Source organism: Perissodus microlepis, chromosome 11 (genome assembly GCF_051167445.1).
Source record: "Perissodus microlepis isolate ML-2025 ecotype Zambia chromosome 11, ASM5116744v1, whole genome shotgun sequence".
NCBI lineage: Eukaryota > Metazoa > Chordata > Actinopteri > Cichliformes > Cichlidae > Perissodus > Perissodus microlepis.
In genome coordinates this window covers 929,019-954,267 of record NC_140471.1, presented here as the reverse complement: position 1 = coordinate 954,267, position 25,249 = coordinate 929,019, and the positions used below count along the sequence as shown (strand labels likewise).

Sequence of the window (25,249 nt, the reverse complement as noted above, 5' to 3'; positions counted from 1 at the left end):
AAACACTGTGTATAAACAGCTGAGACAAAACTATATATAAACACTCATTTATTCCAGTTTAGTTTACAATGGTTTTTAAAGTAATGTGGAACGATTCATGTTCATGAGCTGTTACAAACACAACTATTTATTTGTCTATATATGGTTGGACTACAAGGCTGGTGTTGAGGCTCTTGCAATAATGTGTGAATAACAGCAAGAAATGATCGTTTTCCCATTTTACCAAAGTGGAATAACATCACCACAGCAAAACAAATAATGTTATTGTCTGCAGCTAAAACATATAGTGAACATGGTTTTATAATAATGTGCAAACACAACCTCACTCTGCTCTATACGAGGAGCCAACCACAGCTGTGCGGGTCTTCATCCACCACCTCCACCATCTTTGCTCATCATCATTCACTTAATTGCTTAGATTGGTTTAAATCAAACTCCATTACAGGTTCAACTCCATTATATAACAGCATGTTGACTTTGGATTTGGTGTGCAGTGCCACCTTAAAAAAATGAGGAAACTAAGAGATTACAAAAAAAGAAGTGGAAGAGTTAAAGAGCTGCAGCAGATTAACAGTTTCTGACAGTCATGTGTTAGAAAGAGGACGATTAGATGAGCTGAGGGATCCATCTACTGCTCAGTGAAGCCTCATCAGAAACAGTCTCAGTGGAAGGATGGCTCTATTCTTAAGGAAGGACACAGGCAGAAAGACTGGCGTCTGTCACACAGGAACTGGACTGAAAATCAGCTGCACATATTCATCAGTATGTGCAAACATGTTATAGGTGTGGAACTCAGGAAAGTACCATCAGAAGTTGATCCACTATGCAAATGTCTGATTGGCAGTGGCTTCGTTTTTCACTATGAACAAACTGCTAATGCAGTATGCAGCATCACAGGACTTCAGTCATGGATTGGCCTCCCCAGACCTCAACATTACTGAAACATCTTAACAGAGGATGGAAACAAAGGGAACCAACATCCAAGAAAAGAGCTGCTGCTGAAAACTTCCTCACAGAAAACACAAACAAGCTTGACTAAGAGACTTCAGGCTGTGCTGAATTATAAAGGTGGACTGACTTCCAGGGTCCTTAGTATCATATAAGCTCAGTTTGTGTCTTATATACTTTCCATTTATATAAGAAAATATATAGAAACGAGGGTGGTTTAAGATGTCTGTAGAGTTTTATTCATTATCTTTAGACAAAGAAAGAAAGCACCATCCATTCGTCTTCAGTCTGTATGAAAAACAGGGGAAAGGTCAAATGAAACCTTTGAAATTCCTTTCACAATAAATCCAATCATAAACAAAATAACAAATAGAAAAGTTTAAACACACTTTTCCATAAAGCTGTCAATAGGAAATGTTCCAGTAAACATGTCTGTGTTTCTGCTGTTTTCCTTCCATGTGTCCACAGCTGACAGGTAACCCTATTGGAGTCGCCATAGTGACGGGTGGCATCTCAGCTTCAGCGTGTTGATGGGCACAGCCATCGTTACCACAGCTGGAGTTGGTATACGGCGAGCTGTGAGAGGACAGAGATGGAGAACGGACATTTAACTATTTAACAGGAGATACGTTACGACTAACAGACGACTGCTGTCTACATGATGTCTTTGCAGCCCTTATGCTACATGTTACACAACTTTTCTTCATGCCAACAAGACTGAGGTGCCACATAGTCGACACATACAACTGATTATGATGCATGTTTTACTATTGCTATGTTCACATCATCTGCTTGGCTTTATTACTGAAAGCCTGGAGATACTCTGACTTGTGCATGGCTGATGTGAAGTATGATTAGTCCTACATGACTCACACCATCAGCAACAGAGGCACTGAAAGCTTTGTTGTTAACAGGTTGTAGGTAAAGTCAAATTTCTACTTCTACACTTGTGTTGGGTAAAGTTCTTCTCACTGCAGCAGATTTATATCTGTGGCTTCACAGGGCGTGATGTGGAGCTCAGCGCTGAGGTGCAGGTCTCCTTGGAGACGGCATCCTGGCTGAAAATATTATCATGCTTCCAAAACATTTCAGCTTTTATTTTGAAAGAAACAAGACTTGAAAACTAATGCCCTTATTCCTCTTTGTATTTGTTCTTCAGAGGAGTGTCACCTGGACAAACTCAGGGCTGTTCTAGACCTTTGTTATTATTTGACTCCATATAAATGAAACTGAATCGAATCAAACAAAAACTCCCAAACAGCTAAAACACTTTGCTTTATTCTCTTTTTTAACAAATACGTTGAAGTCCATCCACAACAACACAGCTGAGATCTCCTTTTTGATCAAGTGTTTACATCCTTTGTACAGATCTGTACACAAAACAATCATTTACGCCCCACAGAAGTCTAGTTACACGTAACTATACAAGAACTGGTGAATGAAAGAAACATAAAACACATGATCACAGGTGATAACAAAAAGAGAAAGAATTCATGTGTTAGTGATGTTTTTGCAGCCCTGATGGCTCATGTTGGAGAAACAAACTGAGGTACGTGGAAAGTTCACATACACAAGTGGGCGTGAGCGCACACACAGAGAGAGAAACACAACTGAACCATCTGTTTGCTGTTTCTGCTTTCATCATTTCTGCTGCTGTGTCAGGCTGGGGTCTCTCAGTGACGTGGTTGAGGTGAAGTATGACGAGTGTCCCTGATTCAGTCCATCGAGACAAAGGGGAAAGAAAGCTGTTGTTAACAAACTCTATGGTGATGTGGCATTTAGCTCTGACTCTACGCTCTGCTGAATCCTTTGAACCTGCTGATCAGTAAAGCTCTACGTGCTGCAGCAGATTGACCTCATCTGTTTCACAGGTGTGGACCTCAGCGCTGAGGTGCAGGAGAGTTTCATTCAGTTCTCCCTGCAAACAGCATCCAGCCTGGAAATACTGTCATCTTTCCCAGAAATGGTGCTCTTATCTCAGAGAAGAAGTCTGATGTAAAGAACTGCAATCAACAGTGATGTTCTGCACAGATCACTTTTCCATTTTGCTCTCTAGATGAGTCCCAGCTGCCTGACCTTGTGTCCAGGTGATCGTCTCACTGAGGAGCTTTTGTTCTGAAAATCTCACGTCCATCACCTGTTTCCTTTTTACTATCTCTGCTCTGTCTTTATTAACAATGATCATAATATCACACAATTATATTCATCACCTGCATGTTTTTATCCACCTGCTGTTAGAACCAAACAAATAAAAAGGATGAAAAGCCTAAAATCCTTTGATTTATTACATTTTGAAACAAATATGAGAGCATCCCCAACAGCACAGCTGAGACCTTTGTTTTAATCAGGCCTTTGTATCGACACACTTGTAAAGATTCATATACAAAACATAATAGAATAAATCAATATAAAATACAAGATGACCAAAAAATGCAGCCATGTTGTGAGTTTGCATCTAAAAACATGCATGTTTCCCTTTGTACAGGCAGAGTTACAGCAGACAAAGCAACACGGTGATCGACTTTGACCGCTGCAAAAACAAAATACCCACCAAGTCTGAAGGAGATCAGAGGAACTGTTGACAGACTGACAGACAAACATACAGATGCTTGATTCATTAGTGCGATTAAATGTTCTTCTTTAGCAGCATCACTTCATGTGTTTGTGTTCCAGGAATAAAGGTCTGTTTAAACTGGACGTCTCCTCAGCATCACTCGTGCTGTCATGGTTTCAAAGCTGTGCAGAAAGAATCTGAGGGATGATACAGAGGTGACCAAAGTTACAAACATCCAGCTGTGCTGGAAATGTTTGCAGAGCTCCAAACTCTTTGGCTTTCTGTAGAGCAAGTATGGAAGAAGCACCTGAGCTAACTTCAGTTCAGACGATATGAGGAAAAATGCTGCTTCCAAAGTTTCCTACAAGTATCCAGTTTATATTTAGAGAAGCGAAGGCTCTTTATCCTGACAACTACTCCCTGGTGGATCCCTGTCCTGTGACAGGAGCAAAGAATGTGTATCAGTATCATCAAAGCCACTTCAATAACCAGTTTTTAAAGCTCTCTAGCAGATGGACTGAAGTGCCAGCAGCCTCTGTCTGCTGTGTACAGAAGGTTCTCTGATGAAGCACACAGCAGATGCTGCACTACAACAGCAGCAGCAGCTCAGCTTCAGTTTGGTTCGACGCCCTTTTTGACCTGTGAAACAGCAGAAAATGAAACATTTCAACACCCGTTTGTTAGCGTGAGCTATTCTGCTGTTTTTCATCATTTCACAGGTGAAATAAAATCATAGTACATTTACTTCCTGTAGGAGTGATCATGTCCAGCCTGACTGAGACCAGGTACTACTTATGAGGAAAGGCAACTTTGAGGTTCCTAATCAGTCAGCTTTGGAGAAAACTGTGTGAACAAAGCTCTGCTTCCACTCTGAGGATGCTGCATCCTGCACAGATAATAAACCTCTGACATGAAGGGCTTTCAAGTAGTTTTTAGACAAATGGGGGTAAAAGAGATATTAAAAGCTTAAAGAGAAGCTACATTTTCTAAGAACTGTCTGACGTTCACCTCTCACTCTCAGGAAGTATACAGACTTTCTTTGATTCACTAGTGAGATAAAATGCATTTCTTGGACAACATGACTTTGATATATTTGTTTTCCAGGAGCAAAGGTCTGTTTATACTGGCGAGCGATGCAGGCAGGAGGACTCTTTACACTGTGACTGACTAATCAATCTCTTCATCATGACTTCTGGTGTCATGGTTTTAAACCTGCGCAGTGGAGAAAAGAAGCTGAAAGAAGCTTCCTGCAAGTATCTGATGTGTCTTTAAAGAACTAAATCCTCCTCATCCTCACAGATACTCCCTCCTTAACCAGTTTCTTAAACTAGCTAACAGGTGGAGCGACACCACTGCGTACCAAAGCTTATAAAGTTAACCACACAGCAGACACTCTTGGTACGTCAGCTGTGTGGAATCGAGTTGTTCTTGCATTAATACACATACTGAAGTAACTGCCATGAGAAAGGTGAACTGAAGCTTTGATGCTAAAGTTAAGAACCTTTTGTTCACACTGGCAAGTGTTCAATGTTACCATTTATGCCAGTTTATTAATAAAGTACTTTTAAAAACAGCAGCAGGGCTGACAAAAGTGCAATAAAACCAAAAATCTATGAAACAGCAAATAATGAAATATTTTCATTGCAAGACCTTTTTATTAACTCTTCTCCTGCCTTTATAGCACATTTACTTGTCTTACACTCTTTCAGTTGGTATGAGTGACCAATATCTAATTCATTAGCTACGTAGTGCTTTGCTATTATATTCAGTCTGCTGACTGAGATCAGGTGACATTAAAAAAATGCTAGTGAATGAAATTTGAAAACAAAAATCATTGTGATCAAAGCTCTCTTGTTTGCTCTGAGGCACTAAAGCCTGCACAGATAATAAGCTTCTTGGCTTTAAGTGAGGATTTCCATTAGTTTGCAAGCAAATGAAGAAACAAAAGTTTGTACGCACTTTAACGCCCTGTTGTCCACATATGTGGACGTCACATTTTGGGATGTTTAGACCAAAATACAAAGTTTTGCTCTACAAGGACCTGATTTGCACTTACGAGGTCATTATCCTGCCTCTGTTCTATCCAAATTTAGAGCGAATTTCCTCATATGTGGATCTCATTTCTCTCAGAAACAAAGTTCTGGTAATTCTTTGTTTTTACATTAATCAGGTCCCAAACAGCCCAAATAGCAAAGAGACTTTAAAAATGCATGAAAGAGTTCAGGTCTTAGGAGGTTAAAGCTATAAAATAGAAACTCCAGTGAAACAAGTTGAGGTGACCACGTGTGTCGTGTGTGTTTTTGTCACATGTTACTCTGCCTGCCAGCAGGTGCCGACAGGTTAATCTGGCCCTGCTTTGTTTGTCCTTTTGGAGCAAAAAGGCTGTTTTTTCTTGTGTATTTAACTACATTTGATCATCACGTTGCTGATATCGTCTGATCTACATCCCAACTGCTAAGTTTGTGTTATTTAAGTTGTTTCTTTGAATGTTTCTCTTGCTAACTGTCTGAGGCTCACCTCTCACACAGTGAACATAATTCTGCCCTTGTAGGATTAAACTTTGTGGTTGCAAAACCGTCCATTTGTTTACCAGAACTGACATGTTTCTGAATCCATCCCAGAGCCGAGGGTTTGTGTAAGTGGGTTTTTAGTGTGGGTGTGCGTGCTGGCAGGGAGGCAAAAGGTCATTTCAGTGTCTACTATATAAAGAGGCAGCAGCTTCCAGATCTTCATCTGTGTTCTCCTCCATCATTATTTCACTCATCAGCATTCATGGCTTCACATCTCACCCTTCTGGGAGTGGTACTGTGCTCCCTCATGGTTTCTGCTTCTGAAATCCCACCTCAGGCAGACTTTGATTTACAGGCAGCAACAGTCATCCATAATGGTTTTTATTTTACCGCCCATCTATTTTCATAACCACATGTCCAACTTAGGGTTGCAGGAAGGGGAGCTTCAGTACATGTTCACGTACTGTGTTGTGTGATATACTATAAGTGTTTGTCCCATAAGTATTTGGACAATGAACTTTGCTGTAGCTGTGTCTCTGTCCAAAGTAAAACAATCAGGATGTGTTGAAGTGCAGAATCAGAGTTTTAATTCGAGGGATTTAACAAAAGAATTGCTTTAACTGCTTACTGGCTGCGTTCAGCTGTTGCTCACAGGGCACCACAGTGGGTGACTGTTCATGTGTGATTGGACACATTTTTAGGCCTGATGCCATTTCTGACACAACCCCAAAGAGATTTTTTGTCTCCTCCTGAGATTCAGCCGGTGAGCTTCCACTTGTTAGGCAAATGTGTAAATAACTATATTCAGGGGCGTTTTTAGCCCATTTTGGGGGTGCTTTGATTCATTTTGGGGGGTGCTTCCCAAAATGAATCAAAGCACCCCCAAAGATTTCTTACTTTTTTGACAATATTTGGTGTTTGTGTGATACACTACAAAAAATATAGAAAGCATACAGTACTTGGTTGAGATGTAATATTTTAACAACAGAAGTATAGATACCCCCCCTCCCAAAATGGTTTGTTCCAGCTCTCCCCTGCTCTGGCTCTGGTGCCCTTTGTGCCAGAGAGATGGTGGCTGAGATGCAGCGGAGCTGAGGTGTTAGTGTCTGGCTTAAAACAGGACATGTTGGCTGCATTTAACCTTCAGTTACTCTTTATATAGTTGGTAGGAGTCAGACCATGTTTCTTTTTAGCTGAAAGACATTACACCAGGTAACCTGCAGTGTTGAAAACTTGTTTTCCGACAATGTTTGCTACCCTACAATCCGTCCTGCTCTGTAGTAAATTCAGCGACATTTCATTGTCCTGTTGCTCCCATTGAAATTTATACAGCCTGTTTAAAATCTAAAACTTAAGATTGTCCGTAGCCTGCTGTTGTTACCACTGTCCTGTTAGAAAAGGAAGGAATGAGAGAAGCTGCTCATTTTGTCATATGTGCCGATATTAAACCCAAGGTACTTACTAGCTAACTGACTGGATTCCCATTAACCTTATAACTCCTGTTGTGTGTGTGTGTGTGTGTGTGTGTGTGTGTGTGTGTGTGTGTGTGTGTGTGTGTGTGTGCCAGTCAGGTTCATAATGGATATAAGGACGTTTTTTCAAAAAAAGGAGCCACATTCAGGTAAAAATGAAAGAACAAATGATCCGTCAATAAAGGATAATGTTGGATCAGTGTTTCATGTCTTTTATTTGATGTTCATGTGTTTGGTTATTTGCCTTTTGGTTGAAAGTACACTGAGGGAGGACTTTTTTATTAGTGATTTCAATAGTATTTTTTCATTTTAATTTAATTTTTTCATCTAATACAATCTATTTACGTATGATTATCAGTTCAAAGAGGGAGAGAGGAAAGAGGGGAAAGAACAAGGTCAGGAAGAATCAGGTAAGGAAACAGACAGGGAGCAGTGACAGGCACAACAGAAACTGTTAAACTGCTTGAGAGAGTTGATCACCAAACAGGGATAGATTTGCCAACCTCAAGGTGAGGTGACGTTAAAATAAAAGAAACAATCTGCAGAGCCATATTAGTAGTGTCTGCGGTAAAGAGCTTTTTATACATTGTACCATAGGCACAGTTGCCTCCATTTTTATAATTTTTTAAATTAATATTTTGTACATTTGTACATTTCAAGGACTCATATATTTATGTATCTGTATTATATTATACGAACACTTTAAAAGTGAATGTCTGTCCAAAAAATCACTCAGTTTACTTTTTACTCACTGTGAGCATCATTCATTATTCTCCTCCAGTAATTAAGGTCAGGATATGTATTTTTTTATTCCAATCCATTCTTCTTTTGCAGCGTTTAAATAACCTTGATCAGATTTGATGGTTTTGTTACAAACTTTTCAAAAAACTGTTTGATTAGAATTTTTTTTTAGAATTGAATATTGATTTATTGATTAGCATTCAAATATCTCAGTGAAAACAGAATAAAGATCTACCACAAAGCAAGAAACCGAGACAAGGCTAATCAGAAGGTACTGGCTGAAGCATATGTTTATTAAATTGTGTTAAAATGTACAAAACAGTGATGTCCTGTTTTGAGACTTGATGAATTTAAGAATCTTATGATTTAATAAAGAAATTTGCAGACTTGCACAGAGAGGGTAAAATTAGGATGACTGATAACGGAGACGAGGACAACAGAGGACGAGGACAGGGAGGAACAGGGGTTTAAATGCACCAAGGAGACAGTCAGAGGGAACTCGGGACAACTGGAGGCGTTTAGGGATGCAGGGACTGACAGAGACAGGGAAGAAGTCTCATCGTGACGAGTAAAGTTTATCTTGCCTGGCTGGGCAGCTCTCTGGGTGCTCAGCACCCCCAAAGCTCTGATCCTAGAATCGCCCCTGGTTGAGACGCATTTTTTCTAAACACCGGGTCTCTGTGGCTTTTAAACCCCAAAACACGCTGCACCAAAAACTGGTCCACCCCAAGGATCGGGTCCCCCGACACAAACAGAGTAACACAGTGTACGCTGTTAAGTGCAGGAGGATTGGCAGGATTTATACATCGGGGAAACCAAACAACCTCTGGCTAAGAGGATGGACCAACACAGAAGAGCCACCTCGTCAGGCCAGGACTCTGCAGTCTGTTTACACCTACAGGCCAGTGGACACTCTTTCAAGGATGAGGATGTAACATCCTGGACAGGGAGGAACGCTGGTTTGAGGGCGGAGTCAAGGAGGCCATTTACGTGAAAAGGGAAAGACCATCTCTGAATGGAGGAGGGGCCTAAGGGTACATCTGTCACCATCTTACATGCTGTGATTGCAGCCATTCCCCAACTCTCTGTGAATGGGACTCATGGTTATTGATCAGTGGTTGTTGATCAATGGTCATGAGAATTTGCATAATTAAGATTAAGGAACTGACCTCAGCCCCAGTGGGCTGGTTTCAGTCATTATGCAAATGTCCTGTTTATAAGATTGAAACCTGCAGTCAGCTGAGACTGAAGACGTCACCTGATGATGACGAAACGTTTCTCCCACAAAACGCTACGTCCAGATGAACAGAACCAACTTTTGGAGACTCGTCTCTTGTACTGACTCACAGTTTTGTGTCTCCTGCAGCTGTTTCATCGGGCATGTTTGTTGTGACCCAGAGTCCAGATGTTTCTGTCATGGAGGGAGAGACAGTAAGCATCACCTGCTGCTGGACAAGAACGTTTGAAAGATTCAGAGTGGCCTGGCTGACAAATCAAACAATAATTAAGAGAGAGACCAACGCAAATCAATCTCCAAGTCTCTGAAAAAGGAGGCAAAGACTTGCTCATCTTTGAACATTTCAAACATCAGAGGATTCAGGAACATCTGTAAAGTGACTGTGGAGATTCCATCTTTAACTGTGTCTAAAGGAAATGGGACCATCATCACAGTCAGAGAGAAGACGGTGAATAACAACAACAACCACACAGACTCCAGTGAGTGAACAAGTTCAGTTTGGTGACCAACACGCCTCCAAAATATGTGAACGTCACCTTTTGCAGATTAAACGCTGTCACATAAAAGTCTGGTTACGTGTCTGTGCTGTTACCGTACATGTGGCAGCCTTTGGTCGTCTGAAGGGACGATTAATAAACATCGAATCATCCAAACCAGAGCGATGAAACTACCTGAATGTCTGTCAGCTGAAAACCTTCAAACTTACAGACGTTTGTGACGACTGGCTTAGAAAAAACTTTACAAACTTGTTCAGCGTTTTTGGTTTTGTTTTAAATTTATTTGATGATTCCAAAAACACTGCTGATTAAAAATGAATGATTGACTTTTGACTGATTGTCTCATTTAATGACTTAATTAATACTTATCATAGTAAACTCCTCTGGGTTACCATAGTAACACCACCAGTAAAGATGCTTTGGCATGCAGACTGGAGCAGCCAGGGATCAAACCACCGACCTTTCTATTGTCAGGTGACCTGCTCCACCTCCTGAGCCCCACTTCTCATGACAAATGACTTCCTTTTCTTTTATTCTCACTGACACTTGAGGATTTATCATGTTTGATTAGAGCTGCTGCTTATTCTGCAGCCACAGGATGTGCCAAGGCTCAGGGAGGGGCAGCCATGTGACCAGTTCGGCTGAGAGAAAGAAGGCATCAAAGACGTGCTGTGGAAGAGCCAGATATGAATAATAACTAATGATTAAACACGTAGAGCTGTATTAACACACAGTGAGTGAAGAAGAAACACCCAGTGCATCATGGGAGTCCCCCAGCAGCCTATTGGGTGGTTGTTACATGTACAAGATTCAAACTTGTAATTTGAACTAAATAATTTCATGTTTCTATGGTGAACATAATTAAATCATGTAGCATCTGCATGAAATTCAGACACTTAATGCTTGTTCTTGTTGAGATGACAGGATACAATCTAGTCAGAGTAGTTAGTTACCTGGACTCACGAAATTCACAAGATCACATTAGATGTCAAACTGCAGGAAAATCACTGGAGTTTTCAGCAGCAGACAACTACGCCCACAACAACAGATTTTTTTGAGTGTAACCAAGGGAGGATTCAGGGTCTCCTGGTCCAGCCCTAACTATATGCTTTAGCAAAAAGGAAAGTTTGAAGCCTGATCTTGAAAGTAGAGATAGTGTCTGTCTCCTGAATCCAAACTGGAAGCTGGTTCCACAGAAGAGGGGCCTGAAAACTGAAGGCTCTGCCTCCCATTCTACTTTAAATACTCTAGGAACAACAAGTAGGCCTGCAGTGTGAGAGTGAAGTGCTCTAATAGGGTGATATGGTACTATAACAGGGGTCCCCAACTCCTGGACTCCGGTCCAAATCCAGAGCCGAAGAGGATTTTGTCCGGATCACAAAGCAGTTTGTCATTTACCGTGTAGTTGGATATTTTCTTCCTGCCGGCTGCCGTGGCTGACTTTTGAACTGGCGCCACATGCAGCTATGCAGGTTAGCATCATGCTGGTCCACTCTCCCAGCCAGCTGTTGGCGGTAATGCACCACCAGCTGCCAATAAAACGACAAAGAAGAACAAGCTATGTGGGTATGTGAGTTGATAGGTTACTATCTTGGGAGCTTGCGCTTGCTGAGTGGATGAGTAAAAGAAGATGGCTTTGTCAAAAATACTTATAAAGTTATAAAGAGTGGAAATCTGAAGAGCTGTTATGAAATCAAACATAAGAACTTCAACCAAAGCTGTCGGCCTGGGTCTGACGGTAGAACAAGAAGAATAAATGAGGTATGAGCGGCTACACGGCTGATAACAGTCTGTGACAGCACAACAGCATACGAGTGTTCACTGTGAGCACGGTGGATTTTAGGAGGACACAAAAAGACTTTCACTGACTGGAAAATGATAAAGAGTGAATGGAAGCTGCAGCAGAAACACTTTTTAGTTTGGAAGAGAAACAACGTAACACTTTTAGATGGAAACAAACAATGTAAAGAGCAACAATTTACCTTCAATAAAAAAGAAATTAAATCCTTACTGAAACTATAAACATTTGAACCGTTTGATACTGAAAAATAAAATTAAATAAACTCAATAAACAATCAAAATGAATTCAAACTGATCAGCAACATTAACTCAGGAGCACAATATATGAAACACTTTGACCTACAAAACAAAAATGAATCAAACAGTTTGTGCTGATTTCTTTCTTTGATCAAAATAACAAAGTCAGCATTAATGGCTCCGACGAGCACGTTTTGCAGTGCACAGCTTTTCAAAGCAGGTTTGAAGCAGGATCCTGCAGCTCTCAGCTCCTGCTCAGTGTTTAGCTGGGACCTGGACTTGGTCTGCAGCAGCAGCAGAGAAGCCAGTCTCACAAAGATGAGACTAAAGGAAGAAGAACGCCCAGAGCCTGCTGCCCTCAGAGTGGATACTGCTTCTCTACACTCAGCCAGAATCCACTCAGTGTCTGTGATGTGAACTGCAGTCTCAGTGTGGAGTCAGACGTCAATGAACTGGTTCTCCTCTGCAAAGCTGAAACCAGTTGGAGCTGGTGCTTTGAAGGATCTCTCACCCAGTCATGCTGAACTGTTTTCATGGAAGTCCTTTTAAAAGTATCCCATCAGTGATGAAATATGCTGCTTGATATATGGAGTCACTGAGGCGGCATCATCGTCAGTAGTGTCAACAAATTCATGCAGGTTCTCCAATGAATCTGTGTCTCCTTCATCGAGTCTCCTGCCCCACACTGCAAGCTTTCCAGTGACAGAGCTGATCTTGTGACCTGAGGGAGGTTTTTATCTTTCGCTTGAAGCTGTAGATTTACTTCATTTCCAAATATGTCACTCAGGTAGGCCAGGTTTGCCAGGAAGCTCTCATCACTAACTCTGTGACTTCATACTTGTGCTCCTGCTCCAAAAACATCTTATCTGCTCTCTGAGCTCAAAAACTCAGGACAAGACTTTTCCTGGTGACAGCCGCCTGGCTTCACTGTGAAACAGCACAGCTTGATGTTCGGCTCCATCTCCTCACAGACAGCAGAGACACTCTTGTTTTTACTGGTCTGATCTTTATAAAACGACTACACCAATAATTTCAGTCATAACCTCACTGAATTCAGAGGAAAGCTGCTCTCAGTGTGAAAACTCTCCAGCAGAGGGCGCTGTTAAGTCCTTATTGTAACACAGTTACTGTGTGCAGTTATACTTCATACATAATCTGCACTTATTTCCATCAGACATGCTGTCAGTAAATGATTGGTTTCTATTGATTCTACTTCCTGTTGACTAGTTTGATGACAGTGAAACAATCACAGCTGATTGTGTGATGATGTAAACTGTCACTGTTACATTCAGTGTGTGTGACATCATGTTAGTGCAGGCTGATAACAGCCTGGTTCTGTTAGAAACACATGAACGTGTCCATAGATCAGTGTGTGTTTAACATGAGAGCTTCAGCCCTGCTGATGTGTTAAATAAAGACATGCAGGAAAACTGATGAGACTCTGAAATAACTCTTTATATTTATAATGTAACTCTGCATCAAAAGAACAACAAAGGATCCCAGACAGGTTCATGTGAACAAAGACGATTCTGATGTTTCTGTGTTTCTAACAGTTTGACATTATTAGTAAACAGACTGCAGTGAACAGGATTTATAAAGAGCTTATATATAAAGATATGACAGCTGTTTGACAAGTTTATCACTCTGTGTTTGGACCTGATCAGTCCAGCTGTTTACCTGAAATATGTTCATTTACCTGTTCTGTTATATTTATCTTCTTGTCTCTGTTGAAAACACATTTTAATGTCCCTCAGATTTTTCTCCCAGATGAATAAATGTAAAAATGACACAAACTGACTGCAGCTACTTTTTGTCCTTTCTGTCAGAAACCTTCATGTGACTCATGAGAGACACGTTTCAGCTGTTTGTGACGGATCAGAGGCCAACAAGTCATTTATAACACTTTCCATCATTGTTGAGCACAAACACATGTTGACACAGCAGCGGGGCCGCAGTGAGAGTCAGAGCGAGGAGATAAAAACTCCTGTTTGACCACAGCCTCAGTTTGTTCATGCAGGTCAAACACTTCCTGTTGTTGACTGGGTGGAGTCAGGAAGCCAGCGAGGCCCTGCAGGACTGAGCCTGCAGACTGGGACGTGCTCTGTGATGGAGATCAACAGCATCACTGACTGTTTCTGTGAGGACACCATCATCCCAGCAGGGCTGTTTCCCAACAACAAGCCCTGGACCATCAGAGACCTGAAGCTGCTGCTGAATGAAAGAAGAGGATCTTCAGGTCTGGAACAAGGACCAGCTGAGAGTCTTAATAACGTTACTAATGTTCAGCTACACTTTACTAGGTCACATCTGTGACACACGTCACTTAAATAAAGAAGGAAATATTGGCTCTGTTTTCTCTGCTGGGCCCAAAAGTGACTCCCCGTATTTAAACTGCTATGAATAACTTGTTGGTCTATAATATGTGAAACATGTGTCAAATGTCTCCATCATGAAAGATATCAGGTCATCTTGAGCCACAAAAACATTCCTATCATGAGGTAGAAGCTGGAGTCAGTTTGTTGCAGACGTTTATATATCCGATATTTATCCAGTTAAAAGTTGAAATTCAAAAACGTCTTTTGAAGAGTCGTCTGTCCAAGAGGAGCAGAAACTGCAACAAATATAACAACAGTTATTTAAGGCTGTTTGAAACGGCCACAAAGGAGCAGATTGGTTATAATGCAGCTGCTTCACAGGAATAAAGATGAAACACTGTTTTTATTTCATGTGTAACACCTTTCAATAATGTGTTGACTAAAGTCTATTGACCAGTATAAGTAAAGACATCACACACACACACATGGAAACACTGAAACCTGTTTTTGGTGCAGCAGCGGTCCCAGCTGCTCGCCTTTATCTAGACTGGGTCGGCTGCTGATCTCAATATAATCAATGTTTAAAGTTCTCAGTGTTTCTGTGTTGCTGCGTATAGGATCTCCCAGCATCATCACTGTGCTGTCCAATCATTGTGTGCTAGGTTACCCTTATAGTGCGATGTGTGTTTGCACAAAGAGAAGCATGTGTGTCAAATATAAATAAGCTCAGCACAGAAACAGCTGCTGGTTTCTTCTATTTAGAGTCAAGTTAGTGTTTTGTGTCTTTGTTTGAGGCCTGATGTCAAGCAGAGGTGTGTGTAACTGCACTGGTCTGTTATATGTGTGAAGTGTGTGCTTCTCTTCAGCATCATCTTTGTCACTGCTGATTCCTTTGTGTCATCATGTGTTGAGAAGAGAGAACAGTTATAACGGAGGAGCAAAAGGAAGCCCTGAAATCTGCATCCAACAAGGACGTGTTGGCTCACCAGTGATCCCAGCAGAGCCACTGGTTTGGCTCCAGTTGGTATAGATTCAATGATGTTGTTGCTACAGATACATGTTAGCATCTTCATTGTAGTAAAGTCTTGTAATGTGAAGATAGAAACAAGGCAGGAAACAGCTCCATGATCTGATCTTAATGATGTTGTTTTTATTTCTGTCTCTCAGAACTGGATTGGAAACTATCAAAGGTCTAACAACAGCCTCGACCCTCCCAAAGAGCAAACTTTACACACGTCATCTTTCAGCTACAATCTTTGTTGCAGGGATCTTCTGCCAAACAAGGCTGAGAGAAGATTTCTTACAGCTGTCATGTTGATGCTGTTTCAGTCTGTGGGCAAACACACTCATATATTAGGGCTGATATCAGGGCTGCACAAGTTCTTTGTGTTTGTGATCATGAATAATAGAAGTGTGCCTGTTGAAGATCATGTTTGCTGCATTATTATATGTCCTGTTATTGTTCTGTATTATATTCAGCTTCCAGCATCCTTTCCCAGCCCCCTGTTACACCATCCATACAAAGCCAATCTGACTGTGAGCCAATGTGTTTGATAGTTTGTGTTGGATCAATAGATTTGACAGACTTGGTTCATCCAGAGGGAAACAGTCCAGATTCAGATCTAATGAAATGATGGAGGCTGTTTCCTACCACGGTGCTAATGTGTGACTAACAAGGCTCATGGTCTCCAGCAGACAAGCGCCTGGAATGAGGTGAGCTGAGTGTTGCTTTGGTGGGTCTGTGCCCACGTCATGCATCAGGATTCATATTGGCAATAGTTCATATCTCTGTTCTTCAGCCTTCATCACAAAGCTGTGAAAAACAATCCAAACATCTAACAGGATCTGATGGATGCAAAGTCCACTGAGCTCTTTGTCATTTAGAAACTTGTCCAACCAACAAGAGCACAGATGAAAAACACAGTGACAGTTCAAGGATTTTGCCATATATGAGCATAGATTACTTTCATATAGACTTTCAATGCAGGCTTTTGGTGAGCCGCTGGGTTCTGTCTAATAATCATCTCAGCATTTTACAATAGAACAGCTCTTTATTAGCTCTTCATTTATTGTTATTGGACATGAAACAAGGAAGCTGTGTTTCTCATTGGATGTTAGTTTCATGTTCATCAGGATCATTTTCTAAAGAGCTGATATTTAGACCATTTACTGCACTGGCTGCACATCCTGTCTACATTTCTCTGTATGTGCTGTGTTTGTCTTTCATATTTCTCCATATTGACACAAACAGTGAACAGCAGCAGATCGACTCTTCATCTGTTTTAGGCCCAGTGAAAGATCTGAAGCAGAAATGGTGTCATTAGGAGAAGAAGAGAAGAACAAGTCCGGCGAGGAGGCAGCAGCTCTTAAAGATGAAACAGCAGCTTAGCCCTGAGCTCAGAGAGCTTCACATGAAAAAGCTCCTCAAGCAGATCATGTCAGAGGTTTGTCATCAACAGGAGGAACTGTTCATATCATAGGATGAAGGATGCTGTCAGCTGGATGAAGAAGGTTATTTAAAGGCAAACGTTCACATTGAAGTCAAATTGTTGTCGTGTTGAACAGATTCATGTACTGATCGTCTCCAGAATGTTAGAAGAGCTTCAATGAATCATTGGAAACAACTTACAGCTGCACAGTTGTGTCAAATCTTTGTGTCATTGTGGGATTTTTGTGTTTCTACATGTGACACACGTCTAAAACATGCACACAATCTGAACACAAACAGGGACTCATTTGTTCCCACAGCCAGATGCTGAGAGCCATTTCCTTGTAGTGCTGTGTCTATATATATGAACCATTAGATGTTATTGGAATGACTGTCAGCTTTGATAGTTTCATGTATGTTTAGCTGGACGGCTGTTTGATCCTCAACATGTTTAAAGGTGTCCAGTCCTGAGACACTGGGGGTGGAAACAGCTGTGATGTCATTGGACTGTCACAAAGACAGAAGTGCATGAAGTGAGCAGCCGAGGAGCCGCTGATGTTTTGGATTCAACAGCATTTGAAAGGTTGACACAGACACATCTGCACATAGAAAGCTGAATTTGTCATATGCCACAGTGAACTCACTGTTCAGTGTTTCTCAGGAAGCTTCTTAACTGCCTCTGCTGCCACACAAGCAGCTGATGTCCTTGAGAAGAAGCTGAAGAAGTCTCCAACAACAAATACAGGAAGTGGACTTTCAAATACTAGATTCACTTTAGACTCACACAAGAAATGACTCAACCAGCTGTGTTTGATTGACTCCTTTGACTATATGAAAGGTCAGTGTGTGTCTGTACACAGACTGTTGTGTTGGACTATTATTCAGTTGTCTGCTGAATGTTTTCAAATGTCTGCATCTCAGCTGTGATGAGGCTGGGGGTCATGGGAGGCCACCATAGCAGTCTCTTCAACATCATGACATCATCATAAATGCTGCTGGACTGTCTGATGGGCTGACGGTGAAAAAGCCGTCGGGAAGGAAACAGAAGACATTTCAGAGGCTGCAGCAGATTTCTTTGATTTGGGGCCTTTTTCAGCTTTATTGGACAGAGCAGTGAAGATAAGTGACAGCAAAGCAGAGAGAAAGGGGGCGTGGTCAGAATCAAACCAGGCCAGCTGCTCTCCACCTCGTGGCACATGGTCAACTGCTCATCCTAGTGAGCTCCACCAGCAGCCCTTTCACACAGTTTACACTGTCAAACACTGTGTGTGGACCTCAGCTAACAACAGGCTACATTTAAGTCTGGACTACATGCTTTTATATTGAGGAGATTTTTCACTGTTTTTATTCCATCAGCAGCTCAACATCATGAGCAGCTTTGACATAAAGACATCAAACTCAAGCTGACTTTAAACTGGATCTACTTTTAATACAGGGGCTCAAAAACAACAACATCTTTATTATATATCAGGACAGAAAGTCATTTCATCTCAAATGGAAACAGCTTTATTTGGAATAACCAGCACTATCAACTGGTTTGGGATCTCCACCAGTTTCATGTCTTTACAGCTTCTCCAACAAAGTTCCTGTAAAATCAGCATGTTTGTCTTTATTGGTTTGATAGTGATTGATTATTCAGTCCCAATCTGCTGTCATCTAAAGAACAAAATGATGTTTCTATGAGTCAAAAAGCTCCAGATGTTGTCGGCTTCACAAAGAAAACAAAGATTAGGAACTTAAACACAAAGTGTTTGGAGCCAAAATGTTACCAAGCTGCTCTTTTTGAAATGGCAGAGGTACAGTGGTGTCTAACAGCACACTGTGGAAGGCAAACATGTTATTGTTGGATGAAACTTCATGAATCCTTTGTAGATTTGAGCTGTTGGAGCCTTTCTTTTCTCTTCAGGTGTACAGATGCTGAGGAGGCAGGTGGAGCAGGTGGAGCTGTTGTAATGCTGGCAGAGGGTGTGTCTTAGTAACTCTGTGAGGCAGAACTGGATCCAACATTGTGGATGTGTTGATGTTGGAGCCATTAAGCTTCTCTGGCCACACTGTAGGATTTCCCTTTGATTCACTGCGGGGGCATTTTGGAGTCTGTCAGTGAAACTCTTCATGTTTGTGTTTGACTCCAGTTTATAGAAACAGAGAAATGTGTCACGCTTTTGTTCGGCCTCCACAAATACACACATTTGTTCATTGGTTGGACTTTTTGTAAGGAGACACATTGAAAACCATGTTAATAAGATCTTGTTGTTTCCTGTGGATCCGACACAGAGAGTGGACTTCAGACAGAAACCGTGGAAGAGATTTTAGAGGCCGTGTGTGGCAACAGGAAGTTTCTGTGTGTTTGCTGATCTTACATGTGGAAAACAACACGTGATGTTTGTGAAGTTCTACAGTGATCATTGTTCTCACAGCATTTTGAGTGGGAACAGTTCAAACTGAGAGTCGTGGGAGTTATTTACTGATTGAAACAAGGTGAATGTTTCTGTGACGATGAAGATCAGCAGCAGCTGATCAATGAACTGACATCTATCAGTCGTTTCATGAGATGAAGTCATCAGCAGACATTTGTTCTAACTGTGTGATGAATGTCAGAACGTCAGGGCTCTGCTTTAGTCACTGCTTGATGATCATTGGCTCATTGTTGAATCCAGTGTCCCAGTCTGACCTCTGACCCTTTGCTGCAGGTCTTCTGTGTTATCTCCACTTTCATGTCTGATCTTCTGCTGTATCGTCCAAAATAAACATCTGAATCATTTCCAACACTTCAGCGGATCTTTAGTTTGGGCAGTACAGCACAAAATAACACATATTGTACTATACTGCCCACTTCCTGATCTTATTGGATCTGTGTGTGAGGTTGGTGAAGGAAACACATGTTTACTGAGTGAATCGCTGCCATTAGGAGCTAGTTTTTATAACACAGCCTAGAAATCACACAGGACCATTTCTGCAGGTGCAAAGTCCTAATTGGAGGAAAATAATTGTAGAGTTTGTGTGACTGTTGTTAGTAAATGAAGAATTGTCCCAACTACATGTGCTGCTGACCTTTGACCTTTTCTTTAGGTGCACAGAGGAGTCTGTGGAAACATCCAGAACTGAGGCAGTGCTACAGATGTCTTCAAATAAAGTGGTGTATTATCCATGTTTTCTATGGATCACATCCAATATCCTGATCTAACAGCCCCCTTTTTGTGGATTTTAGAGCCTCTGACTTTTGCTGCGTCTGCGTCTCATTTCAAGCACAAGAGCAAGAAGTGGATGAAGAAATGGGGCGAGTGGGGTCAGTGTGGTGCATGTCAGCTGTGCTCACACATGCTTTCACAAAGAACGTGTATTCATTGGCAGCATTAAGGTGCACGTTAGTCTTCATAATAATAAAGTATTCTGACTTTATTATTGTGAATCCTCACAGTCATGTTGCAGCTCTGCTTTGCTGTAAGAAAATGTTCTACCAGGATGTTACTTTCCTAAACGTGTTCTCCAAATGTTCCCAAAGACTTTGTTCTAAGTGGTTCTACATGATGAAACATCCACACTAAGTTTAAGAAGGACACACAAACACCATCTGTCCTTTCATCATGTGTACAAACGTGTTCAGATGTCAAATGTACCGTGAATGGATGCAAATGTGGATCGATCCAATAAAATGAGACAGTTTTGTAAGTGGATCACAGTTTGAAGTTCATTGAAACCTATAAGAACATGTTATTCAAACCAACTTTATCCAACAGGAAGAAGCATCAGGGGAACAGGAAACATTCAAACATGTTTACTGTAAGAACTGCACAAAGGAAGGAAAACAATCCTACACACGACCACTTTAAAATGGACATTTAGCTTTTCAAACATCAGGCAGTGCTGCAATAACAACACTGTGCCCATTCTGATCAGACTGAAAGATTTATAGAGATTTATCCATGTGCTGCGAAAGGATTTGATATCAACATATATGCAGATTAGTAGGAGCATTTTCTTCATATTGATTTAGAGTTCAGTACCAGGAATATGTAGAATTAACATCTGTGCACATGATGAGTGATGAAGATTCAAACTTTCAAAGGACGTCAGAATTGGAGTCTCTGTCTGTGACTGTCCCAGAGGAACCTACCTGAGGATTATTACAGATCTGTCTATTGTTATGGATTCAAATATTGGGGATGGATACAAGAGGAAAAACCACAATAACAACACTGGTCCGGCCGGGTTGAGTCAAACGATGATTTTAATGATCACACGCGTGGGAGATGGACACCGTACGCAGTGTTGAAAACTTGTTCGATTTGGGTAAGAGAAGTAAGCAGACTGAATCCAGGTAGGTGCCAAAAATAGTGATCTTTATTTACACACTTGCGCAGAGTGTGGGAAGAAACTTGCAACAACAATCTTACAATCTTCCTCGAGCAGACCGCTCCCCATCCTTATATTACCCTGATGACATCACAGCTAGATCTTACTGGAAATGATAACAGTTCCAAAGTTCTCCTTATATAGACATCCGATACTACTTTAGAGACAAACAAGTGTGTGATATGTTGTGCAATTTTGTGAGACTGTGTGTCCAACCGAGAGATTGTCCTGAGACGACCTCCCTGTTCTTAATACGTGCGGGAGTGAACGTGCGTACTTTCCATGACTCTCTATGTGCATGTTGGTGTAGGCCTGAATATGTGTGTAGGTGAATGTAAAAGGCCCTACTGGACCCACAGCTTCGAGAGGTGTGAATACAATGATATGGATACCATTTGCAACAGCTTAGGCAGATAGAAAGAACGATAGAGAACAACAATAGACTAATTAAAGTGATGATAATATGCATACATTAATATTTTGCTCAGATTACCATAGATATAATTCAGAGATTATTCTGTCAACTGGTTCGACAATGATGAATGATTGATCAATGATAGTTCTGATTATAAATTGTCACCATAAGAATACAAAATAAAATATCTCTTGTCCACACTCCTCCTCTTTGGCCATCGGCCAACCTTTACCCGAATTTTGTTTCACTCCTCCGTCCAGGCGGCTTCTCGCAATGGCATCATATACCCCGGACCAGCTGAACCAGCTGAACCAGAGTCTAGGGCCCTGCTTACCAGTTTTACCAACACTCGCCTTACCAGAGGAATGAGACAACATCCGATCATCAATATACCTAGAAAAACTATAAGAGAAAACATGGCAGACATAAACACACCCTTCCATTGCCCAAAGACAGACGTGATCCAGTCTCCCAGCCCCGTGTTCACGCCTGATTGCTCATGCATGGTTCTAGATAACGTTTTCAGATTCTCAAGCGCCCGAGTGACCGTTCCGTCCGGAGCAGTATTGTTGGGAATAAAGGTGCAGCACATGTCACCAAACATTGCACATACTCCACCTTTCTCAGCCAACAACATGTCCAGAGCCATTCGATTTTGGACTCCCATTAAAGACGTCGGACCTAATTGTTCCGCAAGGCCTTCCACTGCGTCCCTAGTGAGATTAGAGAGTCTCAGCACATTATAATGGCCATAATTAATGCGATCAACATTTTTATTTGGAGTTATCCATAAAAACACACTTTCAAAGCCGGCCGCTATCTGATTAACTAACTTATACTCATCTGGAACTCCCCTGGGAACCCCTATTGAGTCTATCCAGGTTGGCGAGTCCCATCTTGGGTCATATTTGTGCGTACCCCTTGTATCTCTCCTACGTCTGGCTGTCAACACACCCGTGTCCTGCTGTGAAACTGTTTCTACTCTACTTCCTATAAGCATCAACGGTGCACCTAGGCGCACCAGAGCACATGTTCCCACACTCCCCAGGGGAACCTGCACCAAAAGGGTGTACTGCCCACAATAATAATATAGCCCACCCCTTGCCCAGGTGCCTATGATTGTGGTTGGGTCACTTACATTATTAGTAGTCCTACCTGGGATCGTCCTCTGACACCAGCTTGCATCAATCCTTCCTAACGTATATCTCACGCTGTCTGTAGAGAACTCAAAACATGTATAATTATCTCGTTTAGGTGTGAATGAACCTGGTTGTGTACGTTTATCAATTGGCGGATATAAACCTGACAAAGTGGTGCAGTTACCTGTGTTCACCGCCTCTCTAGTTAATCTCAGCATACAATTATAACCCCACTCATCCTCTGGATACAGAGGAGCGGGTTCAGTGAACAGACGAGGTCGAGCTGTAGCACAAGCAACACAATCAACCACTTCCTGCTCTTTAGCATTTTGAGCCACCCAATCTAACCAAAGATTCCTATCACCAAAACCTGTGGCCCGCTCTATTAACTCTTGGGGTTTTAATCTAGTGTAATCTGTGGCAACAAGCCATTTCTCTTCTGAATCCTTGTAAGTAACTGTCTCTAGGGGGTCCATTTGCTCTGTGAGATTCATTGCAGTGTCGTTCCCTATCGGTTTAGGTCTTGGATTGAATAAGTTCACCCGAATTATCCCTGCTGGATCTGTCCCTGCTTTATCTACCCCTATGACTAGATAAAACGCACCCCCGTCATACCCCGCTTCAGGGAGTTCGCTCCATGGTCCCAGGGAAAGAGTGACAGGGTTCTGTGTAACAGAATAATCTTTCTGAATGGCTATCCCTTGCAGGGCCTGTGGCACTGTTGGCCGCCATCCTACTCCTGTCCAAGCAACCACATCCTGCCAAGAACACCACTGATCTGTTATATAAGTGTAAATGTCTCCTTCCATTGATGGGCCCCACACCGACTTAGGGTAGCATACCATAGGGTGATAACAAATCCACACATCATATGTTCTCCAGCTGCTACCGTCTCCTGGGCATCTAATAACCTCACACAAATCGAATGTGAAGGCTGTCGTGGACCCATTAACATACCCAAACTCAACTCCCCCACTGGCTGTGAGACACCCATCGTTCCCACCTGAGCCAACCTCGCGCTTGAATTTCCTTGACGACTTGATCGGTTTGGACTCTGGAGCGGATAGACCTCTGCGTCTGGGCAATTCACCTGTCTGCCAATAAACAAACAAACACATTATAATACTTATTATCCCCAACATCCCCGTTATTTTCCAATTTTCCCACAACTTCATGATCACTGTTCCCAGGCTCGTTTTACTTTTACTTTAAACTTCGTAATAAGAGTATAACGTTATGAGTATAAAAGTATGCGATTAACGTACAAAACTATTACGATTCCTTTAAACTATAAAATACTTTAGACTAGAGCCCTAGCCTATTAGGAGCCTGAAATGAATTAATGCTTGGCATGTGACGCTCCTCTTCTTTCTTCGTCTCCCCAGGTAGACTACTGGGGAGAACCGCGGCACAGGGGGAGAGGATTATTCTGCCTCTATGTTCCCCCCTGTGTTACTTGGGGTGGAGCTTATCTCGAGTAAGCTCTCATCGGCCACGGCACATTGAGACCAATGGAACCAGGTCTCACCCTTTCCCTTCAGCCGAACCGCACTGGTAGTGCGAGCCGTCACCTCGAATGGCCCCGTCCACCTTGGATCTCTCCACTTTCGCTTAATGACCTTCAGCCACACCGCCTTGGCGTCGGGTACGGACCTGTCCTCCGCATTCACCCCCTCTCCAACCTGTTGTGTGAAACTAGACACAAGAGCTTTTAATTCTTTCCAACATTCAGTATGGTTTCTGTTACTTTTTATACTTTCTTCCGCCGGGACTGTTGTCCAAGGACCTGGAAACTGTTGTCCTGTCAACAGCTCATATGGTGTGAAACCTGTGGATTGATTAACACAACATCTTATTATCATCAATGCAATTGGCAGGGCTGCCACCCAATTTAGCCCCGTCTGAGCAGAAATTTTAGCGATTTTATTTTTCAGGTTTAGATTCATTCTTTCTACTTTCCCCTGCGACTGGGGATGATATACAGTGCCAAATCTGTGTTGCAACCCCAGCTTCTGTTCTACCTCTGCCAAATCTTTGTTTTTGAAATGAGTCCCATTGTCTGACCTAATTCTCTTAGGAAAACCATGCCGGGGGATGTAATGATTGATTAAACACTTAATCACACTTTTTGCATCCTCCCTCTTTGTTGGCCACGCTTCGGGCCATCCCGTCAGAGCATCTACACTTACCAGTAGATATCGAACTCCTCCTGGCCCTGGATCAATCATGTCAGTGAAGTCGATCACAATCTCTTCACCTGGTCTCTCTGGGATGGGAAATTTTCCTGCCTCTGGCTTAATTACTGGTTTTGGATTGTGCCTCCCACAGATCAGACACGTCCTGGCTTTCTCCTTGATCATATCCTTCAAAAAGGGATGCCACCAATGGCACAGATGTCTTCCCATCTGGGCCACACCTACATGGCCAAGCCCATGCGCTTCGGCAATCTTCTGTTTTGCCAGGTTGGCCGTCAACACTGGTCGTCCGTCAGGTCCTCGCCAGAGACCTCCTTCTTCCCAGGCTCCTCGACTCTTCCAGACCCCCTTCTCTTCCGGGGCCGCCTCCTCTTGGGCCTTCCTGGCCTCCTCTAGCATGTTGACTCC

General features: G+C 42.1%; 1 protein-coding gene across 3 annotated transcripts in view; it reads left to right on the top strand.

Annotated features, from left to right (window-relative positions):
* LOC146377003 (NACHT, LRR and PYD domains-containing protein 12-like) overlaps positions 1-25,249 on the top strand; it is a 554,927-nt gene that overhangs the window by 97,327 nt on the left and 432,351 nt on the right. The window lies entirely within an intron of this gene.